This window comes from Melanostigma gelatinosum (genome assembly GCF_949748355.1).
Source record: "Melanostigma gelatinosum genome assembly, chromosome: 4".
Classification (NCBI taxonomy): domain Eukaryota; kingdom Metazoa; phylum Chordata; class Actinopteri; order Perciformes; family Zoarcidae; genus Melanostigma; species Melanostigma gelatinosum.
Genome location: NC_136637.1, coordinates 13,892,916 through 13,916,800, shown reverse-complemented (window position 1 = coordinate 13,916,800; position 23,885 = coordinate 13,892,916). Strand labels below are relative to the sequence as shown.

The 23,885-nt window shown below is 43.1% G+C and overlaps 1 protein-coding gene across 1 annotated transcript in view; it reads left to right on the top strand.

Moving 5' to 3' along the window:
* ror1 (receptor tyrosine kinase-like orphan receptor 1) overlaps positions 1-23,885 on the top strand; it is a gene marked incomplete at its 5' end in the record, with an annotated part of 112,094 nt that overhangs the window by 975 nt on the left and 87,234 nt on the right. The gene's annotated exons all lie outside the window — the stretch shown is intronic.

Sequence of the window (23,885 nt, the reverse complement as noted above, 5' to 3'; positions counted from 1 at the left end):
ATTTTTCTGTTCTCTGGCTTTTGAGTGTATTGCGAGTATAAAGCAATCCTCCCCTCCCTGGGGAGGGTACTGATGAATTATCTCCGGATGGTTTTTTTGGGGTTTGTTTGGATTATCTCTGTCCTCCTTAAATTGGCTTTTATTTACGATGGAGGTGTACGTAATATACTGCTTTGGGAGTACAGCTTTCTGCTATGGCTCGTCTCTTGCCACCAGTTCCTCTCTTTATCTTTCTTCCTCACTTTCTTGCTCTGAGGCAGGGAGGAATGTTAATCCACATTACTTAACTGGATGAGTTAGCTATAACCTCTTCAAATGGAGTTTCATGATCGAATATGGAGTGGAGGAGAGCCAAGCCCTTACTGTAAATGTGGAAATAGACAAAGTGGAAATTACTCCCACATTTGACGGCAAAAAATCTACCCTGAAAATTACATTTCGTATGCTAATACTGTTTTCCATGAAGGAAAAGTGATTCGCTGTTGCTCCCCCTCCCACTGCTTGAAACCAGAAAACTATATTGAAAAGCTGTTTCTCTTTTTCTGTACATCCAAATGATCTTAGCTCCACAAATGTTGTCGCTTTAATGGGTATGGACAAGAAAACAATGCCCATTAACTGCTTCTTTTTTCCATTGCATCCACAATCATGATTTGCTGTAGTGACTGACAATAAACAGACTCCCGGATATGTTGGTAAATGACTGGGAGACTGGTCTCTAATGGGAATGGGCAGAGAGGAACAACTGTACTCTATGTGAAGAGTGCAGTGCCGTGTGATCTGTGCAGATATAACTGGCTGTATTGTAGAATTAGCTTAGCAAACGCTACAAGGATGAAACTGACGGGCCCGGCTGTCTGTCTTTATGTGCTGCTGTCTGGTGTACTGGTCAGTCTACCAATTTCCAGTCAGCGGTAGAGGTCACTGGTCTGTCTCTGTGGTTCAAATGTCAGCATTTCCAGGAACAATCGGGACTTCCCCTGGCCACAGCAAGGGAATATGTGTACATGGCATACTTGACAAAGGATAAACCAACAATATATATTTATATATATGCATGCATGTTCTTTTTTTTTGAGAAACCGTATATTCTTAGCTGCTTAGAATACCTGAAACTGAGATCTATTGGCTCACAAAATGCAATCCAAATCACACACACACCCCTTAATTAAAAATAAATAAATGCAACACTCTTTCTTAATTTACATGTTCACAAAATTCTGGTTAATGTCAGTGAGCAGGTCAAGGCATGACATTGGATAATGAGTTTGTACAAAAACTTGAGTTTTTGTGAACTTTAATCGGCCCTATTCTTCCCTGTCCTTGCCAAAAACAGCTTAAAGCATCACTACCAGCCCTCGAGGTGCTTTTCTAAACAAGGCAGAATGTAGAACAGATCACGAGATTTCATTCTGTCACACCCGTCCTCCTCTGAAAGTCTTGCATGCATTTGCTCACAATAGGAAAAACTTAAAAACCCACATGAATGTTGTCATGGCCTATTATTATTCATTTTATTTCCAGCAAGAATCTGTTTGTGCCAACTGGATTTATTCTTAATCACACAATCTGAATTTGAACCAAGGTTTTTTTGCTGCATGGAAATCAGGTTTCTTCTGAAAGCCGGGAACAATCAGACTACCGCAGCACCTTTTTGTTTAAACATAAATCTTTTGAAAATAGTCACTGTCATTACATCTTTCTGCCCCTGCCCTTTAGCTCCAAAGTAATAATCTGTGCCATGTTCATAAAAATTAATTGACGGCAATGTTTTCCAGCTATATAAACTGTGTAAATGTTTCTGAACATAGGACATTCACCTCTAAACATAAAAGGTCCCGTGCAGGGCAGCGACTGTGTGAAATGTGTTTAGAGTTGCGTTTAGCCTTTTAATAACACTCAGGGAGGCTATAAATCATGTTGGCTGGAACTGCCTCAGTGCCGTTTTCAACAGGACGCACTGTTGACACTAAAGGCACTTCACCTCTGGAAGAAAAAAAAGCCTTGTTCCTGCAGACCGAGTGTGTAGGAGCTTGTCCTACTCTCCCTGCTACTGGGGCGTCTATCTGTCCTGTCATATTCCTTCTGGTATTTTCTTGCACTCATATTAATGGTTTACAGTTTACAAGCATCCTTGTAAAAAGAATGCAAATCAGCCACTCCCTGTCGTGATTTATAGATTGCTCAGTGCTTTTCATCATTGCAATATTGCTGCAATGTCTCCTTTTATGTGTGAGCATATTGACTTTATCAGTACTTTATCCAGATGCTCTGGGAAATGTTGGGCTCCATCTTGGTCTGAGTGGTACATCTCTTTCCTCTGTGTCTAAAACTCAACTCGCACACTGCATTAACTCAGGCATCAAGTGGTGTGCATCCCTAAAAGCTTTTGGCAGACACAGAAGAATGTGGCAGGAACTGTATGTGTGAAGCAGATGTATGGTCTTTTTCTGGGAGGAGGGGGTTGACTTTTTTTTTTTTTCTGGACAGTTCAACTCCATTTTGAGCGTGTGAAATGGGCAGAAAGTCGTGGACATTAGCTCAATCAGGACACAGCCATAAATCATACGCTCGGACTCTGCTTTGTGTCACTGATTTAAAACATTGGTGTGTAAACTGCATCATGCACTGGCAATTACCTACTTCCCACTCCTTATTAAGCACATGTGTTTGCCAAGGCTCCGTGTGCCCTCAGTGTTGCCATAGTGTGCAACCTGTGTGGAGAATATTGTGTGCTAATTGTTGAACTGATGTGCAGCCAGCGGGCTCATTGATGAGTACAGAGTTCACGAGATATGAAGTTTCCATATGATGTGCGATGCCAGTGAATGGCAGAGTTTTTCTCCATTGAGTTGCTGGTTGGAATGTCCTGACAATATGACGTCAATGCTTGGTTTGACGGAGGCATTTTGAAAGGAGAGCCTGATTTAGGTTTTCCTTTTTTTTTTTTTTTTTGCCCATCTGATCTCTGCAAAGTCAGACAAATGCCTTTTTGTGAATGGTAAGACGAGTCGATTCCCTACATTGTCAGAAAAATGCTCTTATTTCCACAAATCCGACTCAGTGGAGCGTGCTTGCTTTTTCGCGGTCAGAGTCCCTCTGAGAGGCAGCGGTTAATCAAAGGCGAAACACAGTTCACTTAGACCTTCTTTGGAGACGTTTGATAAAGTTTCTGCCACTACAAACTGTGGCCAAGCGTGAAAACCTTGTTCCTTCTATTTACTGTCTGCACAGGAGGTCGGTGTGTTGGGGAGAGAAAGAAAAAACCCTCAGCAGGGTTCAAGGAAATGCAGCGACCGGATTAACAGAAGGAACAGAAAACATTGGTTCAGGTTTTAGTGCCGCAGTTGAGAAGCTAGTGTGTAGAGGACAGTGTGGCACTTCAATGGTTTTAACAGAGGTAGAGTCTGGATGAGGGGGGGGGGGGGGATAAGCTGCAGAAAGGTAAGGTTTGTCAAAAATGTATGGTCCATTAATAGACTAAAATATATATTTGCCCCTGTTCTGTACGCCTGACTACAAATTCCATAGCTTTCTATAGCTTCTATTCAATACTTTCTATGTTGATGTCTTTCGACTGCTGTCTGGAAGACAAATTACACCCGCCAAATAAAAAAAATGTGCTGTACTTCACACACGCAATACAATGAGTCCTTTACTGCACTTGTAAGGCAAGCTGTAAGTGCGAGAGTGTGCTGATGACAAGGTGACACTTTAATGAGTCTAATGGAATAAGCCACACATACTGCATATCAATTTCCCTTATGGACTTGGCAAGGTTTAATGCTGAGGACTGTGGGGAATAGCACTGGCTTAAAGAGCTCTAAATTTCATTCAGACCACTCTTCATTGCAGTTTTATCAAATGACTACTTTGCTTGTGTCCTCCTAGCAAGCTTAACTAGGGATTAATATGTGGAGATCATGCTGCATTTAATTTAATAGGGGGTAGGATGAAACATGGCTTTTTGAATTCCCCAATATGTGTCTTTTTAAACCCTGTTTGCATTGCATTAAGGACTTCAGAAACCCCCACTGCAAGCAGACGGGCAGATCTCCGTCCAGCCACAATTATGTCTTTGTATAACACCATGCTCCTTCCATTAACTAAAAAAAACTTTCTAGGCCTCTCTGCCAAAGATATTAGTACTTATTTCCCCCCCCAAAAAGTAGCTTATCAATGGATAATATTTCACGTTCTCAGCTTTATCCCCAAAATATGTGTTGTCACATTTCTGTGCATAGGAAATCAGCTTTTTGCTGGGTGGTCATTTCTTTCAAAACATCCCCAAAGTAGGTACTTGGGCTAAGTACCGGTAGTCTGGTGAAGTACATTAACATTAACTGTTGCCTGCACCTATTGTACTGTATGATCTTAATTTGATTTGCCCACACACACTATCAATAACTCATGTCAATGAAAGGTCAGAAACACTTATCAAGTACACACTGTTTGTGGATTCAAATGATCGTGGTTCTTTACAAAAGTTGTTAATAAAATCCTTCCGTAAAGTACTTTTTTCAGTGCACACAGACTTACTTTCTCCCTGCAAGTGGATGAGCGAATAGTCAACCCCTCCGTCACCACCACCAGCATGACTTCAAAACTCCTTGGCACTCCTCTTATCTAACTGGCATGAGACAAATGTTGGCATTCTCTCCTCGCTCGCTCTCTGACTGTCTACTGTCTGACTGGCTCCTCCACTTGGCCCTTCTTGCCTGGCTCACTGACATGCTGCTCTTGGCTCCACTGTGAGAGTTTACTCAACAATAACTGAGTGCTCCACACCAGCCCCTGCTCTCCTTACAGACGATCGCAACCACTCATACTGACCTTTTAGTCATGGTTTGTCTGTATTTTTGTATCTTTGATTTGAGCAGAAGACTTCTTTTGTGATGTCAGCTGGTGCAGAAACACTTCAGTTCACTCAGTTATGTGCTGATTATGAGACAGATGTTGAGTCATAATTTGGCTTTCTCAATATCAGTCTTGATGTGTCTTTATGGCTCCGCGTCTCCTCTTTCGCCCAAGTGGTACTGTGGCTATGCTTCGAAACCATTGGACCATCAGCTCCACTGAGACATTTGTGTAAACGTATCACTCTGCAGTTATTAATACAACATCATCACATGTATTTTATTCACAGTTGTGTGCTTCCAAAATGATTCTTGGCAGCTCCATCATCCAAATCCTTCTTTTTATTTGTTTCGCACATTTCTCCCGTAGTGCTGTGTAACGTGAAAAATGCTTAGAACACAAACTTCAGTCTGCTCGTGGAATTGTTCAACCAGAGATGTTTGGACTGCAGGAAATTGAATTTCACGGGGCATCTAATGATTTGTGTTCAGTTTTGAATTAACTGAACCCCTTTGTGTGCAGTGTTGGATTTGCTTTTCAGGGCTCAGGACGGATTTGTGGTTGACTAACAGGCTTGTTTTAGGTGTGTTTCGACGATGGGGTGTTGTTATGATATTATGTGGGATTAATGGTGAAAAACCACCAACGGTCCTTCTGCAATCTGCAAGTTTTTCTTCCCATTTCATTTCTCCATATGTTTTCTTTACAATAGCTTCCAAGCAAAAAAAACTAAAAAACAAGGTTTGGTTGTTATACCTGCGTCAGGTGGTTTTCGAATAAAAAAAACAAAATATTTTTTAAAATCAGGGTATGATTTAATTTGCAATTTTTGATTAAATTACTACATTATGCTGACAAAGCCGACTAAGTGGTTACAACATAAACAACAACAACTCTAAGTAGTGATCGGGTATACAGGAATTCTAAGAAAAGAAAAGCGTGAGAAAGTTTGTGCGGACAGAAGGCCGAAAATGGAAGGACAATAATGCATTTTTGGATTTAGTTGGCTTGGTGTTGACATGGTCTTAAACAGTGTCTTGAAATGTATCTGCATGAGTGTGGACATTGCTTTAACATGTTTGTTTAACTAAAGGCTTTGTCACATTGTTCTCTAAGCAAGCTCCCCATTAACCAGCAGCTAGTCTTTACCCCGCCACCTCAGTCACACACAAAGGACTTACGAGGTTCTGCCTTAAACTGGTGCCTCAGTCCTGTTGTCCAGGGCCTCTCAAACGTTCACATAAGGCAGATAAGTACTGCCTTTAATCCTTCTGACAGAGCTAGTCAGCGTAGAAGCAACTCTGCTGTAGTTCGCCAGCCTGACTGCTGAAAACAATGTCTATTTGAATGTCCAGCATGGCTGTAAATCATGACGATAATGTTCAGGGACAAACTTCCAGAGAAACCATAAATACAACAGTGACTTAGCACAAATAGAAAAAGCACAGAAGACCATAAGAAATTTGACTTTAATGGAAATTCCCTTTCTATTCATTCTAATCCTGTGTTGACCACACTAACCAAGGCATCTGTTGTTAAAGGTCTCACTGGCTGTAATTCTGAAGTACCGTCAGTTAAATGGCCATCTAGCAAACCCACTGCTGGCTAAAGTTTATCTGCCTAATTCAGCACCAACCGGGAAATCAATGTCCCCGAGTCACATTAGACCCGGTCACAGAGTGTGTCTTTAATCAGCCTTTGTGATGGGCCACAGAGAAAAAGCTTCAATGATGAGGTCAGTCTCTTGGTGAAAGTTGGTACTTCCCCCATTGGCATTTCTCAAAATTCTAATTTAAGATGAATTTAAAAAGTAATTTAGTTTTTTGTTTCATAAGCTAACACTGTGAGTATGAGAGTCTTGACACCCAACTTTTTTGGCAAACTCCCAAAGCTTTCTTCACAGTCTTGGGGAAAACTACGCCCACACAGCCACTGGTAGCCTCTTAAATCCATTTTGGCTTGATGGCCTCACCATACGACAGCTTCTTTCAGAGGCAAAGCTATTGACTTCTCCAGATTGTGGGTCTGTTTTAAACGGAAACAAGTGAGTGAAAAGAATGGCCGGGTGGAAGAACACAGCTCGACGTTGAGCGCCACTGACCGTCGGACGCGTTTACTCAGAAGGTCGTAGAATCACGAAGGGAGTCCTGTGTTTGATGTCGGAGCGACTGTTGCTTTTTGTGGTGAAATGTGCAGGAATGGTAATAAAAATGTATGGAATAGTCACAGGCCAGGAATCTGTCTTTGTGTGACTGTGACAAAGTTTATGCTCTCTTCTTCAACACCATCACCCTCTCATTCACTCAGAGACTTTAGCTCATGTAGGGGAGCTCTTTATTTAACCCGGGGCAGGCAGAAAGGATTCTTGTCAAGTGGGATGCTCCCGCCCAGCAATTCATACATTTATCCTGTGGGATGCAGAATGCCGCTCCTGCCCTCTCTCCGGCGATTTTATTTAATTTTTTTAAATGATGGGGAGCGTTGAGGGGAAAATTGAGTTTCCCCGTTAAAGCAGCTCCCCTGTTTTTCATATTTCCACTTTGAATGGTAATTTGATTTCCCGATGGATGTTTATGAAAGCTGACTCAGACTTGGAAGCAAGTCAGGTTTAAGTTGACTTACTAGTGTGGTGGTGTCCTGCATGCCAACAGTCCTCTCACACTTCACTCTTGTTTTCCTGTCTCTCACTACATATCTGTCTCTGTCTCTCCGCGCTCCCCTCCTTCTCCCAGAGAGCGTTGATTTCAGCGGGGCAGGAAATGAAACTGCATTGCCCTGCGACTCCCAGCAGGAGAGGGGGGCACCATGGGGAGGGAAAGAGGAAGAGGTTCATCGAGTGACAGAAGTCCAATACTGTTTTTTTATTTATTTTTTTAAAAGGGACGAAAAGATTGATAGTGCGAGGATGTGAGTGAGGACTGGGATGGGCCCGGCTCAGCTAAGAGAAAGCTGAGAGCGATATTGAGACGAGAAAATATTTTCATAGACATGTTTGACTGACAGCAGGCTTAAATTAACTCTCAGCAACTCCAATCAATCAAAAAGCTTAAACTCTTTGGCTCTGTTTGAAAAAAAAAAGAAAAACATGACAGAAACAAACCGCCACCGAGAGACGAAGAAGAAAGGGGCTCTCTCACTAGTTGAGGACTGGCGACCCCTCTATCTCTGACAACTCCTGACCTTCATCCCCCTATCAGAAGTCAATGATCTTCTCCTCACAGGGGCCTGTATAAGAGGCTTAGGCCCGCGTGATCCCACTGCCTGTTTGCTTAACCTCTGCGTGGCTGCCTCAGCCGTGCTAAGCTTTTCCCACAAGAGCTCATTACCTCTCGGCCTCTCTCACCATTTCCTCCAGCCGCTGTAGCAAGTGGAACATGGGTTTAAGGGCCTCTGATTATGGACACTGTTAAACCCTTCATACTAAAATATCCGTACTTTACAATATAAGTTCAACTCATGTCATGCCAACTGTCGAGAAGAGTTGAGCTCACAGAGAAAGCCGCCTTGGATACATACTACACGATCAGGGGAAGATCAGGATATAAAAAGCATAAAGCATATACTCAGAAATCAATAGTTAAAGTGTAATCGAAAGATAAAGTGTATGATCGTTACATAACGAATGTTTAATACATAGAGTGATTTAACAAATGTAAGCCTGATAATAATAATAATATGTGTATCTGAGTATAGTGCAGTCTTTGTGTAGAAAGTACGGAGAAAGAGGAAGTGAGCTGAGTGCAGGCCTTAAGAAAATAACGGCTGCAGAGAGAAGGAGAGAAAAATCGAATCAGTGTTTTAAAAGCAAGCGCGTGCTGAATAAAGCGATTAACAACTGTAACTGATTATAACAACTGTAACTGATTATAACAACTGTAACTGTGATTATGATAACGAATCTGTGTTAGAAATGTGTGAGTGTAGGAAAAGGGGAAGTGCAACAGATGTTGAACACCCAGACACGCGCAGAGCTTGATTAAGTAAGCGCCCAGACAGGGAAGTTGGGGTGATTTCGTCATGCACACACCCACAAAATGTAGGTACTTTTCGAAGCACATGCATGGCAACATTTTTCTAACTATATTTGGAAATGTTGAACGATGCTGGCAGGGCATATTATTTTGTAACGTCAGCATTTCGCTGTCCCACGGTAATCTTTAACGGAACATAAAACCTGTCGTGTCATTACGGCCATGATTGGAGTAAAGGGGAGATGGCACAGCGTCAGCATCTTTCCACATGTAGCCACAGTTCCACTGCAGTTAAATCAAATATTTATTGAGCTTTTCATCGAGATGAACAACTGTTTATACTGTTGCATGCATCGTGTAATGATGTTTTGCAACAAGGCTGGGGCCCGTCCCTGTATATGTATGCAGCCTGAAAAGGCCCTGCTGCAGTGAAATTGAAAGAAGAAGGGGGAAAAAACTCCTCCCCGCTATGGGCACTGTGGCTTATTATTCCTGACATGCTCTGTTGAAGCGCTGATTTGAAGTGGGCCGGTGCTGATAATTCGGCGCGAGACAGATCGCTGTGATTCACGACTGTTTGAGTGGGAGTTCAAACAATGGCGGAGTCGCTCCGAAGTTTCCCCTGCTGGTACTGTTCAACAGTTTGGACGACTGTCAGCTCACGGAAGGGACTTGTGCTGGAGTTTGGCAGCGCGAGAGTTTGTCTGAGCGTTCCTTGTTTTAAGCATACTCGTATTCCGGCCCTCACTGTCTTTATTTACTGGCTCCTCTTTCTTCTCATCCTCGGAAACGTTGACCTGAGAAGAGGGTTTTTTTTATGAAAAGGCTTTGTATTCCAGTTATTTTAGTTATATCCTGGAGCGTGTTCTGTTCCGGCTCCCTGTTGTTTTTGTTGTTGCTTCTTAAATTGTGTGTCCACGACCAGCAGTTACCCATTGTCCCCCACTGCCCTCGCTTTGTAACCCAGGCTTTGTTGGTCCATTTACTCTTTCATTTAAAACTGATTTAACTTAAGCCAGCTGGCTAGCTTAACCTCTACTCATGACGGCCCTGAGCACGAGTGGACATTGTCTTTTGTCTGATATTTGTTGGTGTGTATATGTGGAAAGAGATGTGCTTCACCCTAAAATGAACAAATTCCAAGCAAAGATGTGCTTTTCATAAACACTAAATGTAGCTACTACAAACGATTCACACTCTTCCCTTCACTTTCTGTCATGCAGTGTTCTGTTGACGGTCAAGTGAGAGCTTCGTGATCAGACTAGGTGACCGAAAGAGCAACAATGTCACATCCTCGTCAGCATTTCTTTATTTCTGTATGTTTTAGGCTAGTTGTGTTTGTTGTGGTCAACATTTTTTAATTAAAATGTGGAAACTCTGCATCGCTTGTTAGACATTTAGTGGAACACATGAAAATAGAAAATGATACCAGGTTTAATTTTTGTAATATTGGTCAAGTTTATTGGTTCACGGTGTTTGATTTAGCACTGCGGGGAAATAAAGGTCATTCTGTAAAAAAAATTAAATGTACATGCATCCTGTTCAGAACACAAAACCAGTCCCTTATCACCTCGAGAAACTGTTTTTTTTTTTAAAAACCAGAACAGTTTGATGTGAATCACTGTTAGATATGTAATGTGAACTTAAACACAGAATGGGAGAAAAAATGCTAAAGCTGCCATTGTCGTATTTTTAGAAACTGCCTCCATGTTAGCTGTAGTGTAGACAACCTGTGAGGTTATAAGGACAAATGTCTTGCCCACTGCCCTCCATGTTTAATTTGCCCAAATAACCCACTGCTCATGAGTGTGCTGCATGCTTGTTAAATGTGTTTAGGAAGTCACACAAGCTGCTCCTGAATGAGTTGCGTCACTCAGTGGTTTACACAAGGTGCCTCCAGATGTGTCTAGTGAAGCCTCTTTACTTTTATTGTGAAAGCCATGCATTCATTTTTTTTATCACATCCCCGACTCGGCAGTCATAAAACAGTCAAACAGTAGTTCAGACGGTCCTTCACTGGCGGTGACGTCGCAGATAGCAGCCTTCATGTTTGCCCCGAGTCTTTGCTTACACAGTAACGCAGCCAGCGATTGGTGGTATGCATTTGCAAATGTGCACGCCCCATGTCCCAGTGTTGGTGGTCTTGGAAAGCCACCAAGATCACCCGGCTGCTCTGTAATGTGAAAGCAATTAGCAGCCAGCGGTTTTACACAGTGCCGATATGCGTGGAATAACAAAATGGAATGTAGGTCAGCGGTGAGCCAAAGGTACGCAGTGTGACCGTGGCTTTGTTTGGACAGTTTCTCATTATTTCAAACATCGGAGGGATTGTACGTGTTTGAAGGCACTTAAGATACTTATTTGAAGCTACTTTTAGTTCAGCAACACAACTTTGTGTCTTATTGGCCCATAACAACAAAAGCAATACAATCCATAAGGTTATTAAATAGATGATGGATCAAAACAATGAAGGATGTAATGATTTCCGGATTCTTGGTCGCGTTCGTATTCAAATTCCTGCCTTAAAATGGGTTTGTAGTGATTTTAAACCCAGATTTATTTAGCTCCCTGCAGACCTCTTTGATGTCTTCACCCTCCGTTTACTTCATCTGACATTCATTTTAATGAGACGGACATTCTCCCTGATAGAGATCTGCCTCCGACTTACACTGGAATACTGTAAATCAGGGCCACACAATTCACATTGGGTTAGATTGAGTTTCCTCTCTGTGTGTGAGATGTTTTGGTGTGTGTGTGTGTGTGTGTGTGTGTGTGTGTGTGTGTGTGTGTGTGTGTGTGTGTGTTTACAGTGTGTGTGCAGGGTGCATGCCCTCTGTCACATCTGGCAGCTTGTGGTTTTTTCATGAACTGCTAAATGAGGGGAAAAATGCTCCCAGCTGCCCTCAGGAGAACTCACCTGGTGTAGAGCTGTCTCAGTTCCTTGCTCTTTCTCTTGCACTCTGTTTCCCCCCTCGCACACACACACCCACACACACACGCACACACACGCTCTTTAAACAGCCTACTGTTTTTGCATTTTTCTCCATCTCTCTTACCCTGTCAGTATATGCATGCCTTCTGTTCTTTAACCAGGCTCAACCAAGCACAAGCATGAAAACATGCGCATGACCTGGCCTGAAACATTGACCATACTCTTCAGTAAGATATTCTGTACTTGCGCCCTAACATAACCTCCGCAGTCAGATTGAGAGAAGACGAGAAGGACAGTTTGGCAGGGCTGCGTACGCAACCGCTTCACATGGTAAAGTCATTTTCACCTCGGCCGCTGTGGGAAGAGGAGGCCAGGAGCAACATCCTCCCACCCCGCACCTCAAACCCCCCCCAGCCGGCATATTTCGGTTATCTGAAGGGAGTGGAGCTGGGAGGCATCAGCCCTGAGAGCTGAAAAGCAGCTTTTGTCTCAGGCGACCTTCGAGCCCTCTGCGTGCCGTTTCTATCAGCAGATCATAAACTATACAGCACAGCTAGAAACACAGGAGGGCAAAAAAACAACAACTAAGGGAGGCACAAATCAACAAGATTAAAGACTTAAAGCAGAATGGTTGCCGGCTATAGATCGAACACCAACAGTCCTATAAATCGGTGCACTTTTTACATTGAAGATTGACGAAGACCTTGACCAATAAGACACGCCGTCAGGGATTTGGCTGCATGGACATGATATTAAAGAGGGACAGGCGGAATAAGAGAGAGGGTTTCCAAACGCTTTATATACTGAGGCAAGATGCAGAAGTTGCCCTGCCAGCCCCCCCAAAAGAGGCACGATACGTTATCGGTTCTCTGTCTTCTGCCCGGACTAAACCATTTAGCGCTGACGTCCAGAAAAGGGAGACTCCATCAGCAGCTATCTGCACCCTTCAGTCTCTCTGCCGGCTTGCTAAAAACAACTCTCAGCCACAGTCTCCCCTCTCTCTTCTCGTCTATTCCCTCTGTTCAATCGCCACACCTTCTCTGTTCAATGTACTCGTCATCCTCCACCGACTCTTTCCTTGCCCAGACAGGAAGAAAGCTACCGCAGCCGGGGAGTCATTTCAGGCACCGTGTCTATCAAAGCATGGCTCACAGCTGAGATTTAGTAGGCTTACCGCCTTACACTCTTAACCCGTCATTTCAGGATTTCCAGGTTTCACACCAGTTGGGCATTGGATAAACAAGGAGACAGAGTTGCAGCTGACACACTACAGCTACTGATACGTGGAGAGTCAGACGAGACTGTTCTCTCAATATCAGACCCAAATAAGACATTGAGCATTTATTGACACCTTATTGCACTTAATGTACTGTTTGCAAAAAGTAATTTTCCATCATTCCGGCAATATTCTATAATGTTTGTGTGAAACAACAATACTCATAAGCAGCTCCTTGTAGGTTTTTTGGCTCAGCAGACCATCAAAATTGAGGCTATTATAGGTTGTTTGACTTTATAACAGACATGCGCGGCATGTGCCCAAAGTCCAATGTCCCTCAGATCTGCTTTTTGATGTCATTGTACCCTTTACACAAAGGCCACATATCTGCTGTTGTCTTCTGCTCTATATGATGTGTTTTGCCATTGCACCGCCTGCTAGGAGTTACAATTTAATCATATACAAGTAGCAAAGATCACAAGTCATCAGGGTGGTGTCATAAGGAAAGCCCCTGTTTAACCACAGGGCCCAAGTTCAAGACCCTGAATTGGTGAACACCGACCCACACCCTTCAAGTGTCCCTAAAAAAGACAGTGAGAGTCTACCAGCCCTGGGAAAGCTCTTCATTAACTGACTCTGCTCTCTGTAGAGTGGGGAAAATCAGAAGTAAAATGTCCCTACTGGGATCTATAAAGTAGCCCATGCAAATCGGTACACTTCCTCAACATCTGACTTGGCCTCGTGCCATCAGTGCCACTGGACCACCAGGCTTTCAGCTCGACCCATCCTCTGACTAGCCTTCATAAACAAGAACAGATTAGGAACAATGGCTTTTGAGCAGAAATCCTGAGACTAGTTCTTGTTAAAGCCGCACATAAGTGTGAAATGCAAGACTACCCTGTGTTCATCTTGTAGTCTTTATCTCGTTTGCACCTTAACATAGGCCATACGATTTCTTTATATATTCTCTAAATGTATTTTTTTTTTTAAAGCGGTGACCTAAGTTTCACCTGTGTTGGTAAATACTGTGGAATTCAATTAACTTGTTACCGCAGCTTGGCTTACAATAAGAAAGCTTTTGCAGGAAGGTGAACTCTGGCTATTTTGGGAGACGTCAGGAGTCAAAAGGCCAAGAAACACAGGCGACTATTGTGTCATTTAAAAAACCCCACTAAAAACAATTACCCAACACCAGTTGTTTCTGAAATGTCTGCCAGCATTCTGCTGTTTGGTGTATGTGACTTTAATGAGCTCACTGATTCAGTGTTTGCAACTGAAAAGGGGCTATGATTTGACTTGACTCAGCATTCCTGTTTCGAGCAGTTGTTAACATGTCTGCTATTTTGGCCGTGTTTTCATGCATATGGTGTTGTAAAGGAAAGAAGTGAGAGATTCACAGGACATTAAAAGTTGCTGGACCGCCAGTCAGGCAATGGTGCGTTTTACAGGGAAAGAGAGAGTGAAGAGACTTGACTGTATCTTTGTGTCTCTCATTCCAACGCTGGTGAATAAAAGACCTTTGGGAGAGCTACTGTACAATAACACACTGTTGACGGCCAGTGAACCATCCAGCTTGCGACGTGTGCGTGTGTTTATATGTGTGTGTCTAGCAGAGGCTCATGTACAGCACATCCACTTGCTGAAATAGGAACAGAAGCACAGGGATACGACTTGCAGACCAGCTCGACAGATATAGGGCTAATGGTGGAGTATCCAGCGCTATCTTTTGTTTCCGTCCATGAATGGAAAGAAAAGAGGAGAGGCCAGCAGAGGGTAAAAAAGGGGGGGGGCAGCCTGACAAGAAAGGGAATAAGGAGAAGAGGGAGAGATGGTTATTGGTAGTCATTCAAACATTGTATTGTAACATCTGATCTGACTTAAGAGGAAGTAGATGAGGGGAATAAAGGTCGATGAGAGGTAGTTAGTTGAAGAGGTGAGGAGAATGAGTGAGAGGAAAATAATGAGTGAGTGAAGGAGGGAGAAGGAGCAAACAAGAGGGTGAAAGAGAGAGGGGAGGGTAAGTTGGGAGGCGAAGGGCAAATCTTTTATGAGGCATAGAAAACGGGGTGAAAAGAGTAGAGAGGTGGAGTTGATGCCTGCGGTGGGTCTGAATAGGGGACCCCATGTCCTCTTTAATGTCAAATGAATAACTCCTGACCTAACACGGCTCTTTAATTGGTACAACCACCAGCACACACAATCTATCGTCACTGTAAAGTTATAACAAGTCTGAGATTGAGTGTTGGTGAATTTGTGGATCGTGTGTAAATGAGAGGAGGTAGACAAGCAGACCAATGAACCAAAACGATGACCTGAAAGCTTCTTAATGCTGCAAAAAATACAAAAAAAGCCTTAGAGTTTGATGTTGCTTCTCAGTGGTAAGAGCAATTCTTTAACATTACAAGACGTCAATTGAATCGGTGTTAATACCGATAATGATGCTTCCAGGAGCTTTTAAGAACAGCTTTGCTCACTGGCTGACTGTGTGGCAGGGTTGGAGGAGAGGAGATGGCTGAAAGAGGCAGCTCAAGCAGAAAGCGAGGGAGAGGGGTTAAGTGGAGGCAGGTGTTCCATGACAAACCTTACAACCCCCCACCTCTCCTTTACTCTAGTTCCCCCCCCCCCCCCCCCCCCCACCGACACTAGTCCACTGAGAGTACAGCTAACCAGCCTAAGAACAGACACTTGTTCGTCATTTCCCTCTTTCTCTCTTACCTTTTTTATTTTTTGTCGGCCTTTATCCAACCACCTTATCCCTCAGATCTAATCTATCCCACCAAATTGCGCCCTTTCCCTTTAATCCCGGGTTTCTTTTCACCGTCTCCTCTGTGTGCTGCAGGACCACCTGGCTTTGTGGTTTGAAATCGTATAAAACTCCCGTTGCTTGAAACAGATGGACAGCTTTCACACTGCTCCACTCTGCCTGACCCAGCTGGCAAATTAATTTGGATTGGATTGACGTAAAAAACGTGTTCTCTCATCGTGTTCCAGAGGTTGTTAAACTCCAGCTCGGGACTGGAGCAGAATAGGACACAAATCCAGGTTTGATTGCTGGAAAAACAGGCAGCGCCTGATTGATGTAATTTTGCAAAAAGGAAATTGAATCAGTCTGTGATTGTACATTCTTGCCATTTTAAGTGTAATGTAGTTAGCATCTTTGCCAGTGGCTTTTGTTTCACATGTCACATTTTCACAAGTTAATATCCTGAGTCTATTCAATGATTCTTGATGAGGATGCCCTTTTCTTAGGCAGTCTCACTCCATTTGTCACACACAATATCACAGACCTCACTGATTGGAATGATGTAGAATGACATGTGCCATTGCTTCTTTTCAAAAGTGAAACCAGTTGATTTAAATTGTCTCTAAAGCGTTTGAGTTATTCTCCTTATCTCTGACACAAAAGCACAGCTCATTTTGTTAATGTTTTGATTGTTCCATTGAAAAGTACATGTTATTGTATTCATGTATTGTCACACAATCGCACCAAAAGCCACCCAAGCATGAGATTTTAAATACTTGTGTAGATTGATGGCATGAAAATATTTGAGTGCACTTATTCATGGCGTGCTCACTGTACGAACTGCAGCGTCGTTATTGTAAAGTGTCTCTGTGCAGATGAGTCAGACAGATTCTTAATAGCAGACACTATAGCTCTCATTTGACCCCTTCTTTTGAATATGACTCACAGAGCCTCTATTGTGTGAAGGATGTGTGTGCACGTTTAGAAACAACTGGAATGCTTGGAAGTTGGTATGACTGACAAGTGTGTATCTTCTGGTCTGCGTCAACGTGAAGTGTGTGTCTGTCTGTGTGGACGGAGACGACGATCTTTTAGTCTTTGTTGGTTGTAGTCCCACAGTGACTGCTTCTTGTTGTGTCCTTGAGAAAGTGCAGACGGCTCTCGGCCTCAGTTAAAACATCTGGAAGAAAGACGTGCGGCTGTTTCTTTGGTCTGAACGTCTGAATCACCACCTATCACACACACTCTCACACTAAGATCATCAAGCACCAACAGCAACCCATACCCACCACACAGCCCACTTCTGGTACGCTTCCACTGACAACTGCTTTTTGCTGAGACCAATGAATTTGAGAGTCCTTCTGTCTGTTCTGTTTCATCTCGACAGCACGTTTGTCTTTCTCTCACTGTCTCTTATAAGACAATGCACATGTATTTAAATACTATATGGTTTCTTTTTCCACATGTTTTTCCAAACACACACACACACACACACACACACACACACACACACACACACACACACACACACACACACACACACACACACACACACACACTACATTGAGTAAATCACTCCAACAGTCAATGAGCAAATAGGGCTAGCAGAGGCTCTGGTCCCGTCCAGAAGAGAGCAGCACTGATATAGACACACATGGATAACAAGCAGGCCCAGAATAGTAACAACCGTAACGATTTACTGCACTGGTCCGGATTTAAGACGTAAAAAGAATGTAAAGTTTTCCTCAAGTCAGCAAGCACCATCTACTGCTGGCACGTATTGTTGTTTTTGTATTAATGTTGTTGTGTTTGTTTTAAAGCCAATTCCAATAAGTGGTTGAATGTCATCAGTAACAGCTGATTGGTTACTGTTCCTGTTCCTTATCTTTACCAGAAATAAGTCTCAATTATCTTTATCCCTGTAATGACTCTAAAGAAGGAATCTGCTGTGGTATAATACGAATGTTATTGAACACTTTGCTTTCTATCAAAGAGGTAAGCTTTTGAGATGCAGTCTCTTGTTTTTTTCTGTCACACACATCAAACAGCGATAACAAGGTCGCCACTTCATGGCGGCCCCGCTACCTTATCGGGTGTGCCTGTGTGATAAAGAGGCCGACCTTATCGATATGTTATCACCCACAGGAAGAGAGGCAACATGCCAGATAGCAGCAGTTACAGAAGGTTGGGGGCGGCAAGGCAAGGCAAGTTTATTTGTATAGCACATTTCAACAAGGTAATTCAAAGTGCTTCACATGAAACCATTAAAAGCATAAAGGCAAAAGTAAAGGAGATTGAAAACATACATTGAAACAATAATCGATGTCTCCCTGAGACATTACGCTGCACGCAATCAACCATACACTGCCGCAATTCTGTAATTACTTGCACACAAACCACGTCTGGAAAAGATCCAGGGAGGGAGACTTTGCTAGTATGCAATACGAAATAGTCAACGATAATTCCGTTATTGTCCTTTTTGGTTGTACTTTGTTTTGCCTCTGGTGTCCTACGAGTTATTTCAGCAGTCATTTGAGGTATTTTCCCTCATATGACTTTCCTCTCTTTAAAAAACTTTGTAAAAAAAAAAAAGGTTTTGTGTTATGTTTGTCTGAGTAACTTGTTGTGTTCCTATTTTCAGGTTGTTTTTCAGCTGTTGATTAAACCTGTCAAACCTAATTAAGCGCCGGCTGTCTACTAATGTCCAGGCCCAGACAAGGAACTAAATCCACCCGAATTCCCTTAGGTTCAAGACCTCAATGTTTGACCAGATGCCAGAATGTCTTGAACAAAGTAGTATAGTATATATATATATTTCATAAAGTGAGTCAAGATGTCATGTGGGATTTTGGTTGCTGAAGTGTTATGATTGCACCCTTTATTGTTTCCCTGTATTTACACGCCAAGCTAAATCACAGAGCATTTCTGAAGTAAACTGCAAGCTGTGTGGAGTGAACAGTGGACGTTTCATATCCACACCATACTAATGTTTTCCTAAAATACAGATAAAGAAAAGACATATCGTAAACGTACTTTCAAAGTTCTATTGATACACAGCGACATTGAAGAATTGAGTAAAAAATGTTGATATTTTGTCAGTAGTTTGCAATCCCATCCAGTGACCCCCAACCTGTGGAGGTACGTGGAGAAAAAGATATAGAGAGGGGGGGGGGGGTAGAGAGGTGAAGAGTGTCAGATGGAGAAATAGAGGCCAGCAGTGACCCTTCGCCTCCTAACATGTACTATTAGGGCATGTTCGGCATTGTGAACTTGATAAGAGGTTCTGATGAACAATGAGGCAGCATTTAGTCTTACATTCCCCCATGAAACAAACTGACTGAAATCAGAGAAAGTGATCACGTGTGGTGTATTTTTTGGTGTGTGTGTGTGTGTGAGACCTTGCATGTAATTTCTGCATTACAAAAGTCACAGATTGCACACATGTAAAAAAGCGAATGCGTTTCATCTCTGTACGTTTTCGTAAATTTGACACCGTGGGCTTGTGGGTCAGTCGGTAAGCCATTCGCATAATGTTACCCGAAGCAGGGGAATAGCGAGAATGAGAAAGAGGGGGAAGTCGATACGGAGTATAAGAGGGAGACCCGAGAGCGAGAGCTTGCACCTGAGGTGACTGTGACACAGAGTTGGAGGGAGAGAAAGGGAGCAGGAGGGCAGGAGGTTATTGGATTGCTCCGGTCAGCTCCAGAAATGACTTTTCCATGACTCCAGGTATGTGATGGCGGCTGAGCCCGGGGATATCCTCTGTTTATACTCAGGCAAAGACCCGCAGATTAGGCGGCCTGGTATTCACCTGATTAAAATGACCTTCTTGTGTAAACTAAGCTGGCGGGTTGAGAGCGCTGCGCACATACACAGGACCTTTTGGGACCTGGACGATGTATGAACAATTCTGTCTGTGTAATTAACACACACACACACACACACACACACACACACACACACACAGAGAGAGCAATGTGTGTTCAGACAACGGCAAGGCCATTATCATGGAGATTAATAAGTAAAGCCTTATAGAAGAATCAGTGGTACGAATAAAACTATTATCCACTCTAGAATCAAACACAAAGGGCTGGTGTACCTTTGTGTGAAACACCGGTGCACCAGTTTGTCTGTATAGATGTTTGTGTTTTTCTAAAGTGTGTGTGTGTGTGTGTGTGTGTGTGTGTGTAGACATTAGTTAAGGCCAGGTGAAAGGATTAAGCAGAGAAAGGTCAAGGCCCAAAGCCAGTACACTCATTTGTTTGGGGTGCCCCATCAATCATCTGTCTCCTTGTCATCTCTGCTTGCTCTCATGTTCCCCTTTGTCTTCACTATTCATTAACACTCCCACCTAGCTACGGTATATCTGCCTCTTTTATCGTATCTCCTACTCCCTGTCTTCTCTCTCGCTCTCTTTTTCCCTGTTGTCCTCCTTATGTCTGTTTTGTGTGATGAGGTCAAATAGCGTGAATGCACAGATTCCAGCCTCGATTAGAATGTGAAACTCAAACACACCCTCTCAGTGCAACATGTGCCTCTCAGGTTTGTGTGTATTTGCATGCCGACGCTCGCTCCATCCTGTGGTTGGTATATCATTGCAGACAGCTGTCATATAGTGTTATAATGCAGCCTCTTCCTTGAGAGCAGCTGGTTCTTATACCTGTGCTCTCCTCATCCCCTTTCCTGCTGTAAATCCTTGCTAGTCTAAAGCTCGCCAGCCGTTAGCATCTGCTTGTACCATGATACAGTTACTGCACAGTGTATAAATATACAGGCCACATTGACCTAATGATCTTTGATTTTTATTAATCGGCAGAATAAACTGCGTTCAAGGACACTGGACTCAACAGGGGATTCCAGCAACCTGTGTTTGCAGTAGTGGAACAGTGTACAACAGTCTGCAATTACAATGTAAGTCAAGGAAGGGTAACTAATGGTTGCAGTAGCTCCATCGCGCAAAAATCCTCTGGAAAATATCACCATGTTATGCATGTTAAAAACCAGATGCCCCTGATAAACCGTTTTCTTGTTCACAAATCTGCCCCTGACTTACAGAGACCTTCAACGGCTCACAGTTTGGATAAATCAGTCAAACCTTTTTTCCAGGGAAAAAAGAAAACATTTGACAATTAGACTAGCAGCCAAAATGCAGGGAGGCCTAGGATGGAAATATGCAGCAATGAAATCTTTTACTTCACGTTGATATCTGGCACTCATTGGAATGAATGCCTTTAAAGGTGGTCAGTGCATGGCGATTTCCTCAGAGAGGGAATTCTTTGTGGATCACAGAACTTATTTCATTTGTTGAGTGTTAAAATAGTCTAAGAGTCTTTGTAGTAACATAACCATAAAATATATTCATACATCTCTAAAAATAGGTTCAACCTTCCCCGAACTGATTTAATTACACCGTTTGAGAGGAACACAAGTTTGAAATGCTTCATTTAGCTGATGGTTTTCAAATGCAATAGAAGGAACGTGTGGCTTAAAGTTTAATTCCAAGTTCAACACAAACACTAAAATTGGAGGAATAGGATTAGCACATGGCTGCAATAGTATGCGGGCCTTCCCTGGTGGGGCACACCAGTGTAGAGTACAGCTCCCCTCCATTTCTCACCGTGTATCAGTTATCTTACCCTCGTCAAATCCTCACAACAGGGAGTCGGCGGTGCAAAACTGACTCCAGATCAAAGTCACAGCAAGGGCACCCCCAACCTCCAGAGTGAATTGAGCCGGGCTGCAGCCCTGTAGGCATGACTCTTTGGAACTGTTGTCCACATTTGGCAGTTTAGAGCTACCAACCACTTGACCAGCGACCCATCCGTTTAAATAAATTCTTATAAAATCAATCTGTCCTTAAATTCTTGTATTTAAACCATATATTTTCACACTAAAAACAGGGGTGGGGGGGGAGGGGGACTTGTTGCCAGTGTATGGAACAGTTGGTTTTCTTGGTTGGACGCAGGATGCTGCGGAGGTCACTGGGAGGAGTGGGAATGCCAAGACAAAGACTACCAGTAGAGAAGGAATGCTGGTGTCCTGCTGAGCTAATCCTAGCTGGAAGAAAGGAGAAAATGTGGAAAGCGAGGGAGAGAGGGAGGAGACGATAAGATGGCAAAAGAAGGTCCCAGGGTTTGGGCAGAAATGGAAAGGGTTGCTTGAGAAAAAATCCTCTTCCCATTCACATAGTTTCTATCTAACTTTCACCTGCTTTCTCTCTGTGGCTTGAGGGTGTTCTCTTTTTTCGCTGGTGGTCCAACTGTTCTCTGTTCAGTTGTCGAGGCATTTGGAGTTAATGAGACAGCTCTACTATTTGAGAGGTGATGTCCTTTTTAGATCAGCTTTTCTCAGTCTGTATGGCCCAGCGCTCATTTGTCTTTTTAGTCCTGAGGGGAGTGAGTAATGCCATTTTCACCCTCAAAGGCCATTTATATTGAAAGAAACGCCCAACTCGGACTGTTTTGTTTAAAGACTGGATGGAGGATTTTAGATTAGATCGGACCTTTTCAATAGATTCAATCAATAAGGATTCCCTGCACACAAATGCAGTAGATTGTGCTGAGAATCTCAAATGATGTCTCATGTCTCACAGGCATCTGTAACGTGTATATGTTCTGCATATGGGCACGTATAGATTTTAGGAATCTGTGTGTAGACTGTTATGCTGCTGTGACGGTCAGCGTGCATGAGCAGTTATGTTTCCAATCCAAGCATGAGAAGAGACAGAGCGAGTCTGACCCTCTGGATTTAAAACAGATCTTCAAAGCATCCTTGTGAATGCTGCAGAGGGCTGCGGCATCAGATTGACCCCCAGATAGGAACCAGACCAGTTAGAGCGAAGGCAACATGGACTTACCCAGACTTAAAATGACTAGAAACCACATTTTTAAGTAACGGAACCAATGTGGAAAATGTGATTTGTAAATAGGAAGCACGCCTCGTGCTCGGTGTGTTTACTGTTTATTAATAGTAGATGTATTGTCTGTTCATGGTTGCACTAAAATATGTATTAGTTGATCAGCACCATCTTATAGATGCAATGACAGACAGCAATGTCATGATAGATCTACCCACTCCACATCTAGGAGAAGCCAGCATGTTGCCTCACTGGCTGAATCTGAACAATTTCCTGTCCAACTTCCTGCGCCAGGCCTCCTGGTTTCGTCCTGTCTGGTCCAAGCTTGAAGCAATTACAAGCGGCTCGGGGGAAATCACCTCCCTCCGCTATACGCTCTGGCTCATTTTTCACGACACCCCCAACTCTTTCAAAGTGTTGACAGAGACATTAAACACGGAGGCGTCTGTCACTGACGAGAGGTTCTGGGACGAAGGCGCGTTTGAGATTAGCTGAAAAGGCGATTCTATTAAAGAGGAGAAGATGGATAAATACAATTAAGGGAGAAGTGACATTGAACATGTAGCTGTTTGTCATTAACATAATTAAAGGCATGTTTGAACTGCTTTTAAAGGGAAAAAAACAAATGTGAATTTTGTGACAGGAAATCTTATTTTTGGCCAGTGTTTGTCATCATCTAAACATATTTTAACAATAACGACATAAACCACAGTATTTGTCATTATAAGCTGTCAGCATGCTGTTTGGCCACATCTTTACCGTATGTTTTGGAGTGAACTACGTACAGTCTATTCCTATGGATGAATAATCCACTCAACGATCCACTGATTTATCGCTCACTTTTGACTGCAAGTTGAGAAGTTTAAAAGGATAAACTGAGAGGGGAAAGCAGAGACGTGTGATTCATGGACAGTCGACTGTTTGTTGTGGTGACCGGTCCAGACGGATTTCCACAGCGGATGGAAACTGAAGACAGGATTTTTATGCTCCTGCCACTTTTCACTCCTCAAAAGCCATCTCACTCAAAACAGAGGTCAGCGTTTCCTTGTCCCTGCTGTCTCTGCTTTTCCTCCTTCTCTTTTCTGGCTGTCTTTTTTAATCTCTGCTTTTCTTACCACTTCTTTCTCAGCTTTTTGGCTCCGGAAATTTGTCTTACTCGGATCCAGAAAGCCAGATGATTTAAAGCCCTCTCACCGCTTTAGGCCAACAGATTGCTTAATGCAGGCATGTCCAAAGTCCGGCCCGCGGGCCAATCACGGCCCGAGGTCAGATTTTATACGGCCCGCGCCTTCTGTCTTAAAATGCATTAT